This window comes from Schistocerca serialis, chromosome 6 (genome assembly GCF_023864345.2).
Source record: "Schistocerca serialis cubense isolate TAMUIC-IGC-003099 chromosome 6, iqSchSeri2.2, whole genome shotgun sequence".
Lineage (NCBI taxonomy): Eukaryota > Metazoa > Arthropoda > Insecta > Orthoptera > Acrididae > Schistocerca > Schistocerca serialis.
The window spans coordinates 498,376,292-498,400,614 of record NC_064643.1 but is presented as its reverse complement, the minus strand read 5'-3'; positions in this window follow the sequence as shown (position 1 = coordinate 498,400,614).

The window sequence follows — 24,323 nt, the reverse complement described above, 5'->3', positions numbered from 1 at the left end:
TCTATATGTACTTTACAGTTCAGAGATATATCGTAATTACTATAGACACAATTACAGACCGACTGCCAGATACTATTTATCCTATTTTTCTGTATCTCTTGTCACGTCTTAGAGACCACATGTTATTGTCTGCGCTGCTCTAAGCCTATCCACAAACACTACTCTTCTCTGGTATTCTGTTAAACCAGCTTCAAAGAACGTACCTCTAAACCAACTATGCGTAACAGGTGGCGTTTAACTAACTGCCTACGTAGCAGGTTTCTTGACCAGTTATAAAATGTTTCCCAGAAGCGCTGGGTCCAGTATTAAATTTTCCGATTGCTTTCCTATCGCTAAACCATTCGCCAGGCTGTACTCCATTTGAAGAAAGGACTCCTAAATGTCGCGGAAAACGGTACAAAGTGAAATTCAGTCGCTTTTAATTTGCTTTTAGCTTCGGAGAAACATTACCAGATTAGGATGAAATACTGCAACATCTGGAGTTAATTCCTTCTTGCGTAACGTTCAAATATTTAATTATCTGCCAAATGCGCTATTTGTAAATCAATGTAAAACTGCTGTTCTGCCTATATTTACTGCTGGAGATTCCTCTAATATTTCAAAAATTTCGTCGTAATGTAATTTTAGTCTTTCTCCTTAATCATGAAAAAAATAGAATGATGCGTCTCACAGAGTCAGATCAGATACTGTCCTTCCAATTAACAACATAAGGTTACCTGTACCATGTCCTCTGGAATGATTTAGTGAAAACGGAGAACGCCTGCTACAGAGCAACCACAATTTATAGTAAGAGCTACAAGTTAATGTAAACGTCCTACAGATACTTCAAATAGCCCACTTAAAGGTCTGGAGTGAATAAAAAAGGTAAATGTTCCGTTATAAAAAATTGATACCTATAAGTCTGAAAACATATTAACATAAATATAGAAAAAGATTCAGCCTTTACGATATAACTAATTAGGCATTAAGCGATTTTATATATTAAAAAAAATCTCCAGAAAACGAAATGCAGTTGTATCGAAAGTTGAGTACATTTTACCACTTTATATGCTGTGTTATTCTCCGGAACTACGACATATAAGCCAGTGGCACCGAAAGCCGCTTGCATAATACATTCATAAGAAACCCATCTGTATACATTATGAGAGTACGCAATCGTGAAACATCGTGAAGAAGATGATCTAGCGACACATAATAAGCACGGTCTTGGAAAACACGGTTCTTATGTAACACGACTGGCTTTTTATCCGCAAGAAGTAATGAGTACTTTCAACAAGGGATCTAAAATTAATTTCATATACCTAAATTTCCTGCAGACTTTTGACACTGTTCATCAAATAAGGCTTCCAGTCAAATTGTGTGCCTTTGCAATGTAGCGTCTGTGGTGCGACTACATTCGGATTTCCTGTCAGAAAAATCACAATAGTTCGTAGTAACTGACGAGAGGTCCTTAAGTGATATCTGGGTAATCAGTGAAACTTTATAGGCCTCCTGTTGTTCATAATCTATACAAACGAGTTACAAGGCAATCTGAACGGCCCTCTTAGATCATTTGCCCTTGGTGAGCCTTGGATTCTTCTACAACCTCCCGCCACACTTCTCGGTTATTTGCTGCTCTTTTCCACCCCCGGACTCACATGCTGGTGATATCCATTATTACCTCGTCGATCCATCTTCGTCTAGGTCTCCCTTTTCGCCTAACTGAATGTATTACACCTTTCATCATTTTCTTTGGAATTCTATCCTGTGCCATTCTCTCCAAGTGTCCTAGCCATCGTATTCGCTGTGATTTCACAAATTTTACTATGTCCCTGCCTTGTATTAACTCTTGTAATTCGGCATTGTAGCGTTTTCTCCAGCCTTCTTCCTCCCTTACTGGCTCATAGATTTTGCGTAGTATTTTCCGCTCAATGGTTCTTAATGCATTTTTATCGTGTACTGTCAACGTCCATTCTTCTGAGCCGTATGTGATAACTGGGCGGACTAGGGAATTATATATTAGCAGTTTAGTTTTTCTTGTAACTAGGCTGTTTTTTAAAAGTTGCATATTTGCAAAGTAAGCTCTGTTTCCTGCTTGTATTCTTTCCCTTATAGCCTTTCCAATACTGTTATCATTTGTTGTTAGGGCTTCCAAATAGTTAAAAGAGGACACTCCATTGAAGCATATCCCATTGATGTTTAGGTTTTTAGGGTTTCTTCTGGCCTCAGATTGCGACATTACCATATATTTTGTTTTGTTTTCATTTACTATGAGCCCAGTTTTTAAGGCTTCTGTTTCCATTGCCGGGTATGTTTCTAGGAGTGTACTGGTATTTCTTCCTACTATAGCAATGTCATCAGCGTATGCACATATCTAGCTAGTTTTCATAAATATGGTGCCTCTTTTGTTGGTTTTATTTACTACACTATGCAGGGCTATATTTAATAGGACAGTGGAGAGACTATCCCCTTACTTCACACCTTCATTAAAGTCAAAACTTTCACTTGTTCTGCTAAGGACCTTTACTTTTGCTCTTGTCTCTGTCATTGTCATTCTGATTAGTCTTATTAATTTAGCACATATACCAACTTCTTTCAGTACTCTGTATAGTTCTTGCCGATTTATGATGGCAAAGGCTTGTTTGAAGTCGATGAATAGGAAATGCAGATCTATATCATATTCATAGAACGTTTCCATCATTTGTCTTATCACAAATGTTTGGTCAGTTGTTCCTCTGTCTGGTCGAAAGCCACACTGATATTCCCCTAGTATACCTTCTGCACACTTCTGTATCCTTTCGTTTAATATACTTAAAAATATCTTATAAGCTGTGTTAAGAGTGTTACACCTATATAGTATTCACATGTTGACTTGCAAGTACATAGTGAGAAATGACATCAGAGCTCACAGGAACTGTTTGGGTATTCGTTTTTACCACATGGTTTCTAAAGAAGAAAAATAGTCTGAAATTGGTTATATAAAATATTCACCGAAGTCTTAAGTGTGAATCATGGGCGTATAAATGTAGTCTGCTCAGCGCCGCTGTAACATAAAGACAAAAAAATGGTTCAAATGGCTCTGAGCACTAAGGGACTTAACTTCTGACGTCATCAGTCCCCTAGAACTTAGAACTACTTAAACCTAACTAACCTAAAGACATCACGCAGACCCATGCCCGAGACAGCATTCTAACCTGCGACCGTAGCGGCCGCGTGGTTCCAGACTGTAGCGCCTAGAACCGCTCAGCCACCCCGGCCGGCAACACAAAGGCACTGGCGAGAGCGAACGGCGTTCGTTCCGTGCTAAAGTCCTTGGCTTCAGATGGTTTGTGTGTTAATTTTTCCCAAGAGACGTTCTGGAGTAGAGAAACAGTGTGACAGTGGTTTTATGCGCTCTCTGCCAAGCTCGTAAGTGTGAATCATAGACGTGTAAAAGTAGCTTGCTCAGCGCTGCTGTTATCACAGAGGCAGTAGCGAGAACAAACAGCAACAGCGTTTGTGCCGTGCTAAAGAGCGTGGCGTCAGATGAGTCATCGAGAGCAGACAATCCGCAGGTGGTCTGCCGGTTGCGTAACGGAGCGTGCGGCAGTCACGCAGCACGCACCCGGCAGCGGACAACAGCCGCTCTGTTAATCACCGTCGGTACCGTTGTGTTGTGTTGTGTCGCGACTGCGCTGGCAAGGCCAGGGGGCCTTGGGCGGCTTCGTGGGCACAGTCAGAGGCGCTAATTGTGTCTGCTAGAGGGCCGACTCACGTCGCTCAGCTCAGCGCGCTACTGCGAACCGCCTTAACAGGATAGCGACGGCTCAAGTCGATTCGACTGCTGCTCGCCACGTGCGCTCTAAGCATCTTCTGTGGGTTCAAGTGTCACCGAACAGGCCTATCGGTGGAAGCACGCTCAAGAGACCGTATACAGGCACAGACAATCCCACTGAGGCCTTCTCACTACGTTCCTAGTGACAGTATTAAGAAGGGATTCTGGTGACATACATTACGAGTTGGCAACAGTTTGCAAGAAACCTGCACTCACGGACTGCTATCTGAGAGGACAAAGCCGACCACGGCTCCTGGCAAGGCGCATTACAAAAATGGTTCAAATGGCTCTGAGCAGTATGGGACTTAACATCTGAGGTCATCAGTCCCCTAGAACTTAGAACTACCTAAACCTAACTAACCTAAGAACATCACACACATCCATGCCCGAGGAAGGATTCGAACCTTCCATCGTAGCAGTCGCGCGGTTCCGAACTGAAGCGCCTAGAACCGCACGACTACCGCGGCCGGCGGCGCATTACAGCTACGATGAGTTGTTAGTTAGTTAGTTAGTGTTTAACGTCCCGTCGACAGCGAGGTCATTAGAGACGATGAGTTGTTTATCTCGTCGAAGGAGCTGTTACAGAACAGGCGTCATTCTTCTTTCCCTTCTCCCTCCATCCTTCGGTGGAGACACAGTCTGAACGAACAGAGAAACAGTGGGAAGAGACTTGGTGCGGAGGCCGCGTGGGATTTGCCGAGCGGTCTAAGGCGCTGCAGTCATGGACTGTACGGCTGATCCCGGCGGAGGTTCGAGTCCTCCCTCGGGCATGGGTGTGTATGTTTGTCCTTAGGATAATTTAGGTTAAGTAGTGTGTAAGCGTAGGGACTGATGACCTTAGCAGTTAAGTCCCATAAGATTTCACACACATTTTTTGAACTTGGTGCGGAACAACTAAATGCGCGAGTCGGTCTGCGCTAAGGTTCAAATGGCTCTGAGCACTATGGGACTTAACATCTATGGTCATGAATCGCCTAGAACTTAGAACTACTTAAACCTAACTAACCTAAGGACATCACACAACACCCAGTCATCACGAGGCAGAGAAAATCCCTGACCCCGCCGGGAATCGAACCCGGGAACCCGGGCGCGGGAAGCGAGAACGCTTCCACACGACCACGAGCTGCGGACTCTGCGTTAAGGGTTCCATACAAACTTAATTTGTGTATCTACATCTCTACGTGATTACTCTGCTATTCGCAATAAAGTGTGTGGCAGAGGGTTCAATGAACCACCTTCAAGTCGTCTCTCTACCGTTCCACTCTCGGACGGCTTGCGGAAAAAGTGAATACTTAAATTTTTCTGAACGAGCCCTGATTTCTCTTTATCGTGATGATCATTTCTCCCTACGTAGGTGGGTGCCAACGGAATGTTTTCGCAATCGGAAGAGAAAACTGGTGACTGAAATTTCATGAGAAGATCCCGTTGAAGCGAAAACGCCTTTGTTTTAATGATCGTAACTCCAATTCACGTATCATGTCTGTGGCAGTATCTACTTCGCGATAATACAAAACGAGCTGCCCTTCTTTGTACTTCTTCGATGTCATCCGTCAGTCCCATCTGATGCGGATCCCACACCGCACAGTAATAGTCCAGGATAGGGCGGCCAAGCGTGGTGTAAGCAGTCTCTTTAGTGATCATGGACTCCATGATGAGGGACCACCAGCATTGACTATTGTGACAATGCTGCTTTACCCGAATATCGACTTTATCCATTCCACCCAGCATACCATGGCAAAAATGTACCATCAGTTGCTGCAGTGGATCCATTACCTCATTAATCACAACCTGCTGCACAGCCTGAACCCACTACAGACATACATGTAAGCTAAATTGGTCCACACCACCCAGGTACTCTCTCTTCCATTGATCCTGGGATGTCAACTCCAACAGGCCCTTGAGTACTTCATTTTGGCTGGCACATTCTTCAAACTCTGGCACTAGACAATCATCTTCGCTCTTACACTCTCACAAAAAGTGGCTTCAGCCTTGTGAAGGTTTGGTCCACGACCACCACGTTACATATACATACCACTTTGAGTTGCTGGTGGGAACTTTCACCATCCCTTACTCACTGAATCTTGGAAATCGTAATGCTGGACTCAACTGCCCCATCAATCAATGTGACACACACTGCTGCGGTGCTGTCATGCTGTGTCATATTTCCATTTATTTTATCAAATGGTCTTCCAACAACGCACCTATCACAAGTGAAAGACCTTGTTGACACGCAGCCCTGTAACACATTGGAGGCAGAATGCTCAGATGTCCAAAGGTCGACAGTGTGGAAGACTGTACATGCTCATTTCTTTCCATTTGACATCTGGGGGTTCTGGTTCCACATTGTCAACAGCAAGTTTCCCAGCAACCAATGGTTAGATGGTATCAATCTGTGCTGTGTACCAGGACGATCAGTTGTTGTACGCACACCATCCGTTTCTGGACATATGTTCACATCGTAGTTCACATTTTTACTCCATTTCCAGTCAGGAATCCGTCCCTGCAGTTTGTCGGTTTTATTGTTGTTCACCCTGTATATACATATTACAAAGAAATTAAAATACAATAAAAAATAAATAAAAAATGAAAAAGCCACTGTTAGGATTTCTAATCCATTTCATATCATACATGGCTACACTCCACACAAATACCTTCAGAAAAAGACTCCTAATACTTTGTATTCGATGTCAACAAATTTCTCTTCTTCAGAGACGCTTTTTTTGCCAGTGCCAGTCTACATTTTATATCCTCTCTACTTCAGCCATTATCGGTTATGTTACTGTGTGAATGACAAAACTTAGTTACTACTTTAAGCGTCCCGTTTTCTAGTCTAATTCTCACAGCATCATTCGATTTAATTCGACTAATTCCAATACCTTTGTTTTGCTTTCGTTGACATTTCTCCTTATATTCAACTTTCAAGACACTGTCCATTCCATTCAATTGCTTTTCCAATTCCTTCACTGTCTCTGGCAGAATTACGATGCTATCGGCCAACCTCCAAGTTTTTAATTCTTCTCCCTTTTTCTTTTTATTCCTACTCCAAAATTTTCATTTGTTTCCTTTACTGCCTACTGAATTTTGCTAGATACCTTCCGCTCCATGTATTTTACCTCCGCTATCTTCAGAATTTCTATGAGAGAATTCCAGTCAACATTGTTAAAAGCTTCCTCTAAGTATACAAGTGCTATAAACGTAGGGTTGCATTTCTTTAACCTATTTTTGAAAATAAGTCGTAGGGACAGTACCGCTGCTCGTGGTCGTACATTACTCCAAAATCTAAGCTGATCTTCCCCGCAGCTAGCTTCTACTAGTTGTTCCCTTCTTCTGTAACAAATTATTTTGCAACCATGACTTATTAAACTCATAGATCGTAATATTCACATCTGTCAGCACCTGCGTTCTTTGTAATTGTAGATATTACACTCTTCTTGATGTCTTATGGTATTTCGCCTCTTTCACACCAGTGGAAGGGTTTTGTCATGGATGGCTCTCTCAAAGCTATCAATAGTTCCGACGGAATGTCGTCTACTCCAGAGGTCTTATTTCGGCTTAATTCTTTCAGTGCTCTGTCAAATGCTTCTCCCATTATCATATCTCCCATCTCATCTTCATCTACGTACTCTTCCAATTCTATAATATTGCCTTCAAGTTCACCTCCCTTATATAGACCCTCTATATATTCCAACATTTCAGCTTTTCCGTCTTTGATTAGGACTGGTTTTCCATCTGAATTATTGATATCCACACAACTTTTTTCCAAAATTCACTTTTCCTGTACGTGGTACCTAATTTCCCCTAATGTAAATTCATAAATTAAATTCAATGTCTCCTGTCTTATCCAAGGATTTCTACTAGGCCTTGTCTTTTTACCTGTTTGATTCTCTGCTGCCTTTACTGTTTCATGTCTTAAAGCTACACATTCCTTTTCTACTGTATTCTTTCCCCTGTTCTAGCCAAACGTTGCCTAATGCTCCCTCTGAAGTTCCTTAAAGCCTCTGGTTCTTTCAACATATCCAAGTCAAATTTTCTTAATTTTGCTACCTTTTTGCTGTTTCTTCAGTTGTAATCTGTACTTCATAGGCAATAAATTGTGGTCAAGGTCCACATATGCTCCTGGAAATATCTTATAACTTGAAATCTTGCTCCAAAATCTCTGTCTTAGGATTACAGAATGAGTCTGAAGCATTTCAGTGTCTCCAGGTCCCTTCCACGTATACAACCTTCTTTCATGAGTCTTTAATCAAGTGTTAGCGATGATTTAATTTTCCTCTGTGCAAAATTGTACAAGATGGCTTCCTCTTTGAGTCTTTTTGCACAGTCGGATGTTCACCTTCCATTTTTCCTTTTCTTCCTTTTCGAACTATCGAATTTCAGTTTCCCATCACAATTAAATTTTCGTCTCCCTTACGTATCTGAATAATTTATTTTATGTCATCATACATTTCTTAAATCTCATCATCATATGCTGAAGTAGTTAGGTTGTAAACTTCTACTACTGAGGTAGGCGTGAGCTTCGTGTCTCTTTTGGCTTCGATAATACCTTCGCTATGTTGTTCATAGCATCTCACCTGCATTCCTATTTCCTTATTCATAATTAAACCTACTCCTGTACATTACCCCTATTTGACTTTGCATTAACTAACCCGTATTCACCTGACCAAAAGTCCTGTTCCTCTTGCCACTGAACTTCACTAATTTTTTCTACATCGAACTTCAACCTATCTATTTCCATTTTTAAAGTTCCTAGCCAGTTTGCCCGATTAAGGGATCTAACATTCCACGCACTGATCTGTATTTCTTCTGATGACGCCATCCACCTGAGTAGACCTCAGAGATCCGAAAGGGGGACTATTTTTCCTCCGGAATATTATACCCAAGAGGATGACATCATCATTTAACCATACATTAGAGTTGCGTGCCCTCGGGAAAAATCCCGGCTGTAGTTTCCCCTTGCTTTCAGCCTCTCTCAGTACCAGCACAGCAAGGCTTACTTGGTTTGTGTTACAAGATTAGAGCAGCCAATCATCCAGACTGCTTCCCCTGGAATTATTGAAAAGGCTGCTGCCCTCTTCAGAAGCCATACGTTTGTCTGGCCTCTCAACAGATACCCCTCCGTTGTGGCTGCATCTACGGTACAGGTATCTGTATCGTTGAGACACGCGAGCCACCACACCGACGGCAAGGGCTGTGGGTCATGGGTTGGGGAGGGGGAAGGGCGGACTTGCAAATACCCAGACTGTATTTGTTCAGTATTTTAGAATGAGAGAACTTAGTGACTTGCAACAAGCTTTGCACATAATTTGAAATCTTTACGAAACATTTCTCGCTGACTATCCCCATAAAATGTTGAAAGTAACAAACTTCATCTGTTACTAAATTTCCGTTGTTCATGCAGTAAAACTGCCGCATTGGGCGTGCCGCATTGGGCGTGCAGCATTGGGCGTGCCGCATCAATTCCTTAGTTCCTTGCTACTAACTGTATTCGCGATACATTTTGCGTACGACATTCACTTATACTACTCACTGTACCAGAGAGATTATATCATTGTACGACACATAGTTCAGGAGATACGTCGTCGTAAACAATAAGGTGCGTGCACACGAAACTGAAGGACGAATTTCTATAGAGATACAGGTGAAATATTTGGACAGATTTGTGTGAAATATATTAAATATATGTGACATGTGGGTATTCAGACAATGTCAGGGATAAATAGGTTCTCCTAAACTCCCAGATCGATTTCAATGAAATTTGGTGCACATCTTACTATCTGTAAATTGGAAACACTGTGGGGAATCGAACCAGCAACCTACTATTGGGCTTGCAGAGAGGAGAAGGAGGAGAAGACATTCAGAAAGGGGGAAGGAGGAGATGGAGAAGATGTTGGAGGAGGAGAATTACAGAGAGAGGGGAAGGAGAAATGGGCAGAGAAAGGGAAGATGAGATGGACAGAGAGGAGGAGGAGAAAGAGGAGGAGATGGGCAGAGGGAGGAAGAGATGGCCAGTTAGTGAGTGAGAGGAGGGGATGGACTGAGAGGAGGAAATGGAAAGGCAGTAGGGAGGAGGAGATGGAGGGGGAGGAGAAAATGGATAGAGAAACGGTGAGGACGAAATGGTCATAGAAAGGGAAAGGAGCAGACGAACAGAGAGTGGGTTGGAAGGAGATGTGCAGAGAGAGGGGCTAGGAATGTGACAGAGAGTGGGATTAGAGGAGATGGACAGAGAGATGGTGGAGGAGATGGACAGAGCGGGGAGTAGAAGATTGACAGTGAGGGTAGGAGAGGATGGGGAAGAGGGGGCAGCACATGGATAGAGGGAGGGGCTACACAAGGTGGACAGAGAGAAGGGGATATGCAAATGGACAGGGAGATAGACAGAGACAGGGGCGAAGGAAGTAAATTTGCGAGGTGGGATGGAGGAGATGAACAGAGAGAGGGGATGCAGGAGATAGGCTAATAGAAGATTGGAACATAGTAAAATAGAAATAAAAAGTGAAACAAAATATAAAATATCAATTTCAATTATGTTGGTGTTATATTCCAAGTTTAAAACATTTTATGAAATGTCAGATACAAACAAAATTGAATTTATATATACTGTCCGTTCTGTCCCAAGCTTAAAACATTTTATGAGAAGTCAGATACGAGCAAAACTAAAATTGATACTTTATGTATCTTTCTTACTAGGAGAGTACATGGCGTTGTTGAATGTGTGTGTGTGTGTGTGTGTGTGTGTGTGTGTGTGTGTGTGTGTCTGTGGTGTCTGTATGCATATAATGACGATGTTCTACATCGAAACTTACAGTACAATAAAGAATAAAGAGAGTCACTTAGCAGCTGTCGGCGTATTTTCTAACACAACTTCCTTAAAATATATTTTTGCTAGTATAGCACTCTGAGCACAGAGCGAGGTCGCTTACAGTAGTGTGTTCGCCAGTCTGAGAAGAAGGGCCAGAATTGCCCTATGCGTGTTCGGCAGAGTACAGATGTCTGAAGCGGGATGGCTCTTGTTTCTGGCAGCACACCATGGTAAGCGTCACCTGCTTGGCCAGAGCGATTTGCTGACAAACACGCATGTTAAAATAGGTAGTCGAGACTGGCTATTATCCTCCAGAACACACTTTTTGTGTCCTTTCTATGCCTCAACTGAATGCGGCAATCTAATGGACTGTTTGGAACCACAGTCATAATGGCAGGTACGTGGCAACTATAGTTAGGTAAGAGATATGTATATCAAATAAAAGCTCTTTCCAAGAGAAAACCAATGAGAACACACTAAAACGTGTTAGTTTAGCAGATATATAATGGTAAAGACGCACTTTTAGCACAATTTTTTTTTTAAAAAATTGTAACTTTTATTTTATTGCCTGAGCAATGGCTAAAACGAGTTGTCGAATATTAATCTCATTCCAAAAACAGAATATTTACTGAGATGTTATTAAAACTTTCCTATGCTTTACATACAATTTTAGTAAAAATATTATAAATGCCAATTATAAGTAAGAAACCCACTGTAACATGAGGAATAGGAAATTTGGATATTTGTGGTAAGTTCCTATGGGACCAAACTGCTGAGGTCATCGGTCCCTAGGCTTACACACTACTTAATCTAATTTAAATTATCTGATGCTTAAGGCAATACACACACACACACACACATACACACACACACACACACACACACACATACATACACACACACACACACACACACACACACACACACACACACACACACAGACATGCCCGAGGAAGGACTCGAACCTCCGGCGAAGAAAGCCGTGCGAACCGTGGCAAGGCGCCCAAGACCATGCGGCTGCCCCGTGCTGCGAAATAGGTATTAAACAGTCGATAGAGTTGCGAAATTTTATGGTGCACATCAGTCTGATTCGAGAAATCGACGTTGAGCCACATAAAAACATGATCACAGTTGCAAATGCCTGAATCAGCTGACACCTCCCCTGTGACACCATCGTCAAATTGTATGTCCTCTTCCATTTTTTGCCTTGATTTAACTTCGTCATTATGTTCCCTAGTGGTGACGGCCAAATAAAGCCATTGAAGTAATGGAATCTTCAGTGAGAGCTTCAAGGAACATGGACGGGTAACCTCGTGTTTGGAGAGGTAGGCACCATAGGGTGTGTCCGGCATTTCCGCCTTTTGTAGCGATGCAAACATGGTGTCCGGGAAGTGGACAGCGCCGGCCCTGTCGCCTCTCAAATCATGTTAGTGCACTGGGGTCCGCTGCCCGCCTAGCAGATGGCGGTTCTGAGATTTTAATGTCTGCGTCAGCGGGGCTCGACAGTATGGCGTCGACGTAGTCCACTGCCGTCCAACGGCCAGAGGCATTTTCAGGCCTATGCTTTCCCACACATAGGCCGAATAAGACCATCTGATTGGTGACGCGGTATGATTTGTCCTGACGCAAAAGAGCGCACTCCGAATTTGGCGGGACAAACCGCGATAGGACAAAAATCTAAAGAGTACGGTTGGCGGCTGTTTCTGCGTTCCCCCACAATTTGAAATGTTCCTGTGGAGTGAGGACATCTTTCGGTGTGAATCGGAAGTGTGGGGTTCATTTCTGGATGGCCAGAGAGGTCGGTCGGGTTTCACTTCTGGACCGCCAGAGCGAACGTTAGAGTTCCTCTCTCATGTTCAGCAAAAGTCAAAAATATTACCGTCACAGTAGCAGGGGCAGAGCCTGTCTGTTACCATTTGGTGACGACAGTCGCTATTGTTTCTCATTTCGCACTGACTGTTTTTCGGTTGGGTGTTAATCCACCGCCACTGAGAGCAGCTGCAACATTGTCCCAATGCTGCGAGCTGTCGGACCGCGGGCAGTCTTGCAGGTGGTAATGTGTTTGCACCACCGGCGCGTTATGGACCTGTCTAATTGATTTGACACTTTCAGCTTATGCTGTCGCTTTGTGGCATACGCAGCCACGGCTTGCATGTGTGATATGCGTCAAGGGCTCTCATTCCTGATCAGCATTGCTCTTAATAGTCAGGGGTAACGTGTTAAGGCACACTCTCACTCACAAACTTTATAGAGTTCTATAGCTTGATAGTTGATTCCACTTCTGTACAAGAATTCAATAAACGTTTCATTACCCAAGGTACTTTATTCTTATTTATATTCCAATCAATACTTGTGTCTTGTAATACTTTAGGAATTCTGGTAATAAATCACTTTGTGATACCAAGATATTTCTATTATTTAATAGTTGAATTTCACCTATATTATCAGTGCCTTTTGCCAGATACGAGTAAACAGCTGTGAAATCATCACAAATACAATTATGGGTAACTGTTAAAGTGACCACAAACAGAACCATATCATAATTTCCTCCATAAATATTCTTTTGCGTGATAGGAACTGTGGCAGTTAAAGGGGGGAAGGGGTTGCGTGTATTAGCCCAACTAGTACAGATTCAGACGGCTCTAAACACTAAGGGACTTAACGTATGAGGTCATCAATCCCCTTCACTTAGAGCTAGTTAAGCTTAACCAGCGTAAGGATATCTCACACATCCATGCCCAAGACAGGATTCGAACCTCCGACCATAGCAGCAACGCGGTTCCGGACTGAAGTACAGATTCCCTAAATGAACGTAGATTACATGTCCATCTTCCAAGCCTGGCACCTCGCAACTTCAATGTCATATTAACCAGGGGACACTAAAAAGCGGGAAAATGTTACATTGTTTACTGAACCATCGTATATTTTACTGCTCGATATTTTATTCAAAGGAAGTAGTGATTTATACTTTATGCCCTAGTTAATTACAACTATAAGGTCTCCAATGATATGTCACAAACAAAATATGTAGTCTTAGACAAAAAAACTGACCGCTGGCCGGCCGCCACGGAGACTAAGTCCGATTCGTTCACTTAAGGTGGCCAATAAAACTGACCGCCCCTGACAATTCTAAGTCCGGCCATCTGCACAATCTGGCAACACTGTAAGATGCGGAAGCGTTAGGAGGAAGTGTTGTCTACTTCCGAGATTTTTCTCGGTTGTGTGAGCCCATGGTCTAGTGATAATCGTCGTTCATTCTAAACTTGCAGGCGCGTGTTCGCGTCCAACTGTTTTTTTTTTTCCACATTTCGGTTAAAAGTTATGAGCCTCATTGAACATCAAAGATAATTCGCTTAACATTCTACCCACCAGCAATAACAAGTATTCCAGAAACAATTCCACAGGACAGCTCGTGGCTGCGTCGCGATCATAACAGCTCACGCTGGAGCGTTTCCTCGCGCTGCAGCTGCTACCGGCTATCGGTCACCGGCCAGACGCCACCCGCCGCCTGAAATCCGGCGCCGCCCATGTGAACGCGGCGCCACGCTGACGGTGTATGTATCAACTGTCATTTTCGAATTCGAAGTTCTAGTTATCATCTTGCAGTTAAGCATTGGATTTTGCATACTTGAAAATCACGAACTACAGTTAAGCATTGTAAAATTGAGTCGCAAGTGGAAAAAGGTGTAACATCTGCAACACAACGTTTACTTTTGTTGTAACAGAGGGGTGAATGCAGAGGAGGCAGCTAGAAAGATTTGAACTGTGTGTGGAGCGAGTGCTTTTGGGAAAATACGTCAGGAAAAGATATTCTTGTTTCAACAAATATCGTTCTGGCATGAATGATTTTCCACATTAAGGAAGTCTCGACTGCTGATATATGTGATAGATTACCATTTCACCATCATGCGACATTTGCATTCAACAGGCAAAGTTCAGAAGTCTGGTGTAGGAGTACTGTATGCTCTAATTCGAAACAACGAAAATCAACGGAGTGACTATTATTGAACGTCATCAGGTCGCTCATTGAGCATTCCTATGGCAGTACTGTTACTGGTGACGTGTTATGATGCACTTACCGTTAACTTCCTAAGAAGAAATCAAAGGCTGAGCCCCACCAAAAGACGTAAACTCGAGCAAAGAGTAGTGTGAACATAATAATTTACATCTGATAGCTCCAAAAGTGTGTTTTGGGCTACGAATGCTGCCCCAAGGGGTGTGTGCAACACAGCTGGAATTTGTTGCCAACAACTGAGACACAATTCAGTCGCAGTGTAAGAAAATCGAGCAACAAAACTACATCCCTTGTGCTACTGCATGATAACGCACTCTGTTGATCTGAGATACAAAACTATCCAGGAGATTGATAGGAATGTCGTCTCTCAGGCGCTTCTATTGATAGGGAAGTCCTCTCTCAAGCACTTGTCCCTCTCGTCATATATTCGTAAAAATTACCATTCCCGCTCTTGATCGATCAACCGTCAAGACAATTCATTTCTAGACGAAAATGCTCTTAAAACTACTCTGGTTTAATGACATCGTTAGAACCAGTAGGTTTCTACTGGCGTAGAATTTGTTAACAACTTTAGCATTGTCAGATCGCTTTAGACATCGTGAAACAAAATTCTGCTGCTGATTAATTTCTCTTTGATGATTACTGTTGCGTTTAGTAAACTAATGGAAAATGCAATTAAAATTTTCACTGTACTAATACAAATTAAATTCAGCTTACTACAGAAACATCACGACGGCAGTCTATCTTAATGAAGCATTAAGCGTCTGTAAGACGACTGAGCCTATTTTAACACGAATTAGTAGGATATTACCGACTTTTGACTTCGAAAAGATCTGTTTCTACTTCATTTCCTGTATCATTCGCAAGTATTATGAAAATGTGGCATTTCATGGATAAAATTGTGTATTCACAACAACAAAAAATTGTCGGCAGAAAACAAAATTGGCATTATGAATTTGGCAGTACCGTAAGGTTGTCGCTCTGACACTAAGGGTCACTGAACGTAACAAGCCGAATTTTGCTCGAGCGTTGTCTTACGATTCCCGTATTGAGTTTGTATCTGCCTGCTTGTAGCTCTGCTACAAAAGAATTAAAAATCTGGCTTCCAGCGAGTCTCGAAAGGCGAACGAAAGCAGCTTGTACCTGGTAGCTAAGCATGTTTGTTACCTGGGAACTGGTTTTTTCCTAAAGTGGGAAGACATCCTTTTGTGGTTGAATTGTTGGAAAATGTCAGTCAGACGTATGCCGTTGGTCTAAGCGTTTCGGTGTGTTGAATCTGTACCAATGATTTTTCTACAGGTTTTTTCTGTCCCAAATAGAGAGCTGAAGTCTCCCATTAGTATTTTCACGTCTCTTGGTGAATTTTGCTCATAGTATTTTCGAGTGTGTTCCAGAAATTTGGACATTTTCGGTGTTTTTCTTATTTTCAATGTCGGTGGGGGCACGTGCATTGATGAGTGTGTATCTTTTACTGGGGCTCTGGATGAGCATAGTCATAAGTCGATTGTTGATGGGCGTGATTTCTTTGACAGAGTTGATGATAGATCTGTGTTCGAGAAATGCAATGCCGAAGACTGGTACGCCTTTCGCTACCTATTGTTGTATTTCGCTCATGAAGATGCAATGGTTTCCGTAATGCAAGATTTCATTGCCAATTAGTCATGGTTCTTGCAGAGCAAGGATGAGAAATTTTTGTCGGTCGATTTCTTTTGTGAGATTATTTAGTTTTCGTGTTTGGATCAATGTATCGATGTTTAGTTTTCAAATGCATGTTTTCTGCTTGTAGGGAAATTTACCAGAGATCTTCGATATTCTCTGCCGTGCTAACCTGGACTCCCCCGAATCCGAAAATCCCACTGCCGCCTGTCGACAGGCGGGTTGTGTACCACCTCGGGTAAAGTTGACTTCGCTTGCACAGTTCATGTTTGTTTGTGTTTCATTGGTTTGGCAAGGGTGATTCCAGGACCGGAGAGGACCAGAGGGTGTTAAAGCCTTCGGAAGCAAATATTTTCAGCCGAGCTCATTGAGCTAACAGACGGTGATTGTCACTCAGACGTGTCTGGATTTTGGGTTCAGAGGATTGAGTACCCGTTTAGGATTGTGTTAGTATTGGGTTCACCCCACGTATTTGATTTCCACGGTACCACCCATATGGGGAAGGGTTTCCCATATCGGCCACACGGGATTTTTATTATTATTATTAATATTATTATTGTCATTATGTCATCAGCAAACCCAATTTAATGTATCTTACCACCACTGAAATAGATGTGTATTGTTCGATTCAGTATTTACATCACATAAGTATGGGTAATAATTACGTTACATTGCTGCTAGTAGACATATTTCTCACTTTTTCTTAGACGGTTGCTACCTGTTACTCCATCACTGGAATTTACGTGCGTAGCATTGTTGCAATACAGACGTTCAAATTATCCGATTTCTGTAATTTCATTTCGATACCAGATCGTTCTAATCGGATTCAGCCTGTCAGTCTTAATGTGGATATCCGACTACGACGCTCATCATATGACAGACTGGGTAAAACACATTCTTAATCGGACAGTTGAATCTAGGGCACTTATCTAGGACAGGGCCTGAATTCTTAAACACTGTGGAAAATAATAATCCAATCTGCTTATTACAAATACGTTATTTAAAGACAAATATATGAAATAATTAGATAACAGTTTATTTACAAGAGCAGAGCCCCATCCATCGCAGCAGAGCAGTGCGAGATTGGTTTCAGGGCTGTTTCCGTTTGTTCCACGATCACCGAATATCAACCAGATAGAGAATATGTGCGCAGAGGTAACAAAGTCATTGACATGTGGACCTACAAATGCAAGCGACCTTTGGACGAATGTAGAAAACGTATGGTGGGAAGTAAACCATCATGCTACACTGTCGACGACTTAATGAAATCAAAGCCCCTACGCCTTCGAGAAATCTTACGTAATGATCGTGTGTGGGTTGGTTACTAAATGTATATTCTTCCATTGAACCCATGTGGACAATCGGTCAAGCTTTGCTTCGTCGCAGCTCTTTAGCATTAAAGTCCATTTCCCTCCTTCAGTCTCCTCCTTAACAATTCTTGTAATGCAAGGTAATTGAAAAATCTCATCCACTCGACGCCAACAGAGGAACTGACTGGTGCAAGTGTTGTTCAACACACAGCAGTTGTCACCCTCACTGGAATCAATGACTGTGTGTGTGTGTGTGTGTTTGTGTGTGTGTGTGTATGTATGTGTGTGTGTCTGTGTGTGTGTGTGTTTTCGTGTTCACGCACAATCTGAATCAATACTATTAACATTAGAGAGACAACCAACAATAAATATTGCATCAAATATGACTGCAAAGTATTTTAATACGATGGGAAGTTACAAACTGAGTTTTTACCCAACCGACGTCCTGCATATTACGTTAAGTAAGATGTATTAACTCCATAGTATCGTTAGCAGAGACAGTGCGCTCTTGTTGTCGAGGCTCGCGACAAGTGCAGCGATTAGCAGTGCCCAATGCCGCCGCGATTTGTTTGTGTTGGCGGAGCGTGAACACTGCAGCAGACGCTTCGCCATAAACAGAAAGAAATCACCTTGCCTCTGACTGCAGTGAGCGGATATCACTGCCTGTGTGTTCTTATAGTAACCAACGTGAGATTCTACTCTTAGGTGCCATGGAGCAATTGCAACGGGGATCATGTCATTAGTCATCAGAATATTAACCACATGAAATGTCCACTCTACTTGAATCCCAAGAAAATAGGAACCTTCTCACAAAAGAATGTGAGGTGATATAAAAACCTAAGGACATCACACACATCCATGCCCAAGACTGGAATCGAACCTGAGACCGTGGCTGTCGCGCGGTTCCAAACTGTAGCGTCTAGAACCGTTCCGCCACCCGGGCCGGCATACTTGTATACTGACCATTCGTTATTTGACTAAATATGAACTACAATCTAATTCGCATGTATATGACATGGGTTAGCGCCGGCACAAAAGTATGACTAAAGATTGGATGCCGTTGGAGTCTCGTTATTTTGATGGCAAGACAAATGTTCGCAAATCACCTCTATCGCCTCAAAAAACAATCGCATCTTAAATGTCGAAGGATCGACGTCCACACTGTCACAGCGCGTTGAAATACAGCAACGACGGCAGATGAAAATTTGTGACCGACTGAGCTTCGAACCTAGACCTCCTGCTTATTAGACAGACGTGCTGACCACTGCACTATTAATTTTTTTAAAAGTTTGAGAAGACTTTCAGCACCAGGTAGGCGGAGGCAAAGAGGGCAGGGGTCGAAAATCCGAGGCCTCCCCCATACCGGTCACTGAGCAGCTGCATTATTCACATTTATTCCATGTTTGCACTCATATATTCCTTTCAATTGTAGAACAAAATTGAAGTAGTAATTAAGGTAAAATAAATTACAGATTGTCGCCTCCAATGGCGTGCGTTCCTTGTGGAACCTAACTTAAAACAGTGAAAAGGATGACGGAAAAATACATAACAAACATTCATTCGGAAATATATTCACAATTTAATTTATTATGCACTGGATGCATATGAGGTCTGTAAGGAAGCCATATATTTTTCAACAAATGAAAGAAATTTCGGAACCGGAGGGGTTTTGCCAAATTAGAACAGTTCTGATATTCCAGGAATTAAAAAAAGTGAAAGAATAGTATTCTGCTTCTAATCAATGAAACTGTCCACCTCTTTGTAGCCCACATAAAGCAATAGATAAAATTTTTTAAACCATTCCTTATATTTGTTATTCTTCTTCAGCTTAAAATGTTCTTCTGCAATATACAACATATACTCTTCTAAGTTTTGTTTGCTACGACGTAAAACACAAACTGTCCCAGAAGCCACGAATAACTGTTATTCTTTGCGGATGGGTAACATTTCCAGTCGGGTTGTAAAGCTACAGTTATCGGTACATGACTTTCTGCGGTTCTGTTGATAGTGCTAATTTCTTCCTAGTCCAGTTCCAAACTGTGATTCTAGTTTCACATCAGAAGATATGCGCTACAGTTTCTACAAGCCGACATTTGTCGCAGTATGGAGATGATTTCAATTTGATTTACCATAATCGTTCCGCTGTGGGTAGGGTTTCGTTTACAACGTCGCACCATACGGCACTGGCTCTAGTTGGTATAATTTTATTGTTGATATTTTTGCAGACGTTCCTCCAGTTTTTTGTAGGTTAATTTACCGGAATTGGTTTGTGAAGATAATGTCTGGTAATATAATCATAGACGGTTCTAGTATTGATTTAGGCTGGTGGAAGTCTTATACATCTCCAATCGCCATAGTACTTTCGGACGTAATCTAGGCTGGCGTGCTACATTAACAGGAGCGTTCCTATCCCCAGGATCTGACGAGAGGAACGGAAGTTTCGTGATGCCTGTCTTAGTGGCATGTATTAGTTGAAAAGCACGTCTTTAATTCCAAGTCCTCCGTTTTGCCTCTGCAAAGTCGCCGTGTGGAAGGATACTTTGAAGATATTTTGTTTCCATACGTACCAAGAAGCTACAGCTAATATTTTATGTGCAGTGACCTGCGGTATCGGTAAGATTGCTGCGACATGATATATTTTTCTAAGTATGTATGTATTTATAAACTGAACTTTCTGCAGTCGGTCTAACGATCGCATGTCATGGTCCTTCAACAAGGTTCCGATGACATTAAGTTTCCGCTCCCAATTGTTCGTGGTCATGCGCTTGGGATTCGCCCTTAATCATAATCCGAGTTGGAGAGTCTCTTCACTTACATCTAACCAGTGCGCACCTATTGCACTATTCTAAGAACCGAGATGCAGTAGTTTGGATTTAAAATTTTGTAAAGTTGTGGTAAGAACTTATGAGACTAAGCCCTCCAGCCATTATTCCACTCGCTCGCAGCCACACTGTATTTCCGCGAGGGTTCGGACGATGTCGTGCGTCTACCACTGAAAACTTTAGATGACCCGTCGAGACCCAAATAATTATACAGGATGTTTCAGGAGGAATAGTAAATACTGTAGGAGGTGGTAGTATAGACAAATTGCAGAAACAATGACATATAACATGTGTCCAAATTTTATTGCGTATATATACCTGGGTTCAATGCATTTTCGTTTCGTATATTGGTCCTTACAGGATCCAGTTGTCTACACTTCCTTGAAAATGAGCTTCCAGCGTTATTGGAAGAGGTTTATTGGGCTACAAGAATGCGTATGTTCCTCAAGCATGACGGGGCTCCTGCAGATTCTAGTCGTCAGGTGACACATAATCCAAACCTAACATTTCCCAAGGATGGATCAGTAGAGATGGGCACTTTTCTTGGTCTTCAAGGTCCCCAGACCTTATCTCTTTGGATTTTTGCCTGCGGGGATAGTTAAAGGCGAAGTCTAAAAAGAAAAAGTAAACCCAAGAGCCGATTTGATCGTTCGGATTATGAATAGTGCAGCCCTCATAAAAGAACGCAAAGACGACCTCAGAAGAGCTACACGTGGTGTTATAACGAGAAGTCAAATGTGCATTGAAGTTGGTGGGGGAATTTTTGAAAATCAGCTTTGAACGTCCTCATTTGCCTTTGCTCTGAGTTTGTTAGGGCTACGTACTAACAGCTGTATCTCTGTACTCAATAAAAAGTGGACGCATTTATATGGAATTTTTTTATGCAATTCGTCTGTACTACCACAGTATCTACTATTCCTCCTTAAACACCCTGTATATAGATATATATGTGGTGTCTGTTCTTTCGGGCAAGTCCGAAAGAAAAGACACTACGAATCCGGGTTCGAACCTGGTCAGGCACAAATTTTCATATGATTCTAGGCCGTACACCAGACCCGGTACTTTCATCTGTTTTCGACCTGTCAGTAAACCACTATATTATGTCTCTTGCACGGTGTAGTGGTTCGTTCTTCCATTCCTCCCTGCTTCCAACTGTCACATGGCAAGGTTTATTGAAACAACTTGAAGTTATTGTATCATTAGTCGGCATTTCCCCAGCCATCGCCATACTGATTTGGGATTCCGTATATCATAACTATACCCAGTTATTTCCAATTTTTAGCCTTTATGTCCCTGCCGCTGCCTCCATTTTAAGCCAAAGGTGTAAGGCAGGCATGTCTAGCATAATATCCATCCCAAGAGTGGATATCCTGCTAATTCCATCAGTTTGTGAAAGGAGGCCAGTCTGTGCACTTTGCCAGACTCCGTGGCAGCCACCTTCTGTTCGACTTTGTTCATATTATAGGCTAATAAATTATCATTGGTCGTTTTGCAGAGGTGTATATCCAGTACGTACTGGGTTTAGACCCCAGTTTACCCTACAACAGCTTCTAGTGCTTAAAAGATTATCTTTCGCAGTGGAACATATTCTTTATGTGAGACATTCATAATAGTTTTCCATCCAGGGCTACCTCCAGATACACTACAACCTTTTCTAAAGTTTCATCGAGAAACAATTTTTCAGTATGTGTGGTGGACGTGCATCCCCATAAATAATACTACACCAATTTTCCTGGGGCTCGTCTATAAATACTTTTTCACAATGTTAAGTGCACATAGGTTTAACAGTACTAGCAAATTTTCTAAGTCTTACTGTGAATAAATCGTCTACTTATTCTTTCCAAGAGTAGTCTCTCGCATTCAGGTCATCTATGAGCTCATTCACCACTAGGTTCTTCATCTCTAACCATTTACCCGAAGGTCGTGTAACTAGAACCCCCTCGACATCCAGGAAGATACAGGGAGCATCCAAAAAGGGCAGTGTTCTTTTCCACCTTCCCAAGTTGGTGAAGTGTTACCTCACATGATTTTCTTCGCAAGTATTATGAAAATGTGGCAGTTCATTGATAAAATTACGTATTCACAACAACAAAAAATATCTCGACAGAAAACAAAAGTGACATTATGAACTTGGCAGTACTGTAAGGTTTTCGCTTTGACACTAAGGGTTGCTAAAAGTAGCAAGACGAATTTTGGTAGAGCGTTGTCTTACGAATATCTCATTGAATTTGTATCTGACTGCTTGAATTTCTACTACAAAAGAATTACAAATCTGGCTTTCAGCGAGTCTCGAAAGGCGAACGAAGGCACGCGTGCACCTGACTACCAAGCACGTTACCTAGGAGCTAGCGAACAGGTGCGGGTCTTTGACGTACTTATTGGTTCAGTAGCCGCTATGGCAGATAAATCGCGACATAAGAGACGAGAGTTGTTGTATTTCCCGTGTGAAACCACTTTCGTTGACACAAAAGCATTAACTGATATCCTTATGTCACACCTCAAGAGAAAATCACTCAGAGTATCCAATTGAAATGACATGATAATATCAAGTGAATTTAGCAGGATAGTTCTGTGCCATCAAGGAAGTAACTCGTCGGTCACTAAATTGCCAAACATATTCTTCGCTGTTGTCAAGTTTCAGTTATACTGCCGGGAAGGATACCAGCTGATGTGTTCTGTGAGTGACCTCGGAAGTGACTATAGCTTCGACTCAAAGTTGCGGGTGGTAAGGGCCGCAAAATCCAAATTATATGTCAATGAGTCTTATTCGCATTTCTATAACTATGTTTAGGGGCTAGAGTGCTATTACTTGTAATACATCGATGCACTGGATGCAAACTAAATGTAATAAATTAATAACTACGACAATTATTTGTGTTTTACTGTCTTAATCGGATCGAAACCTTGAAAGCGTATTCACCAGAAGCGATTCACAATTTTGGACCTCCTCCAGTGGTTGGGTTGGCAATGCATCTTTGCTGTAGAATATTGTTATTGAGATCGGCCGGCCGGAGTGGCCGTGTGGTTCTAGGCGCTACAGTCTGGAACCGCAGGTTCGCTATGGTCGCATGTTCGAATCCTGCCTCGGGCATGGATGTGTGTGATGTCCTTAGGTTAGTTAGGTTTAAGTAGTTCTACGTTCTATGGGACTGACGACCTCAGAAGTTAAGTCCAATAGTGCTCAGAGCCATTTGAACCATTTTTGAAGTATACAAGTATTTACGAATAGTAGAAGCAGGATTGCAGCGAAGTGATCACTTAACCAAGCGCGACATTGAGTACCTGAGTCATTCCAGCTGCATAGCTGAGGGTAATATTTGTTGTCCAATTCACTGCAGAATTAATGTAATACCCTCACGATGATCTCTGTAGTCATACTGTATCATTAGCAGCCCGCGAATGGAGTACTAAGTTCGTTAAATCGGATTACTCAATATGAGGCCAAATAAAGACAAGCGACGACGCCACAACACTATCTTAAGTAGGTAGTCAGCGCTGAATTATGTGCGCCACCATTAACGTTACTGTAAGCAGTTTGACAGCATAACACCACCACAACTACTGACAACCTGAACCATTATCATCACCCAGTTGTGACTCGCAGTGATTGCAAGTTGCTGATGTTTGTCAAGAATAGCGGAAAGCGCCTCTGAAGTTCCATTTGCATTACGCCTAGGACGGAGAGAATCCTAAATAACATTAATAGGTCACCCAGCGAAGAGAAGAGTCCACGTATTGTCTCAAGTTCTTGCAGTTTGACATTAATACAGGTCCCGATGGTTTCACACTAACGGGTTCTTTCGGCTATCGGAATGTTCACATGGGAATTATAAAAGTGTAATTGCTAGAACGCTCAACTACCTTAATAACACCTCATTCTGGATTGAATACGACTCGGAAAGCGACGTTAATTTGACGTTTCCAT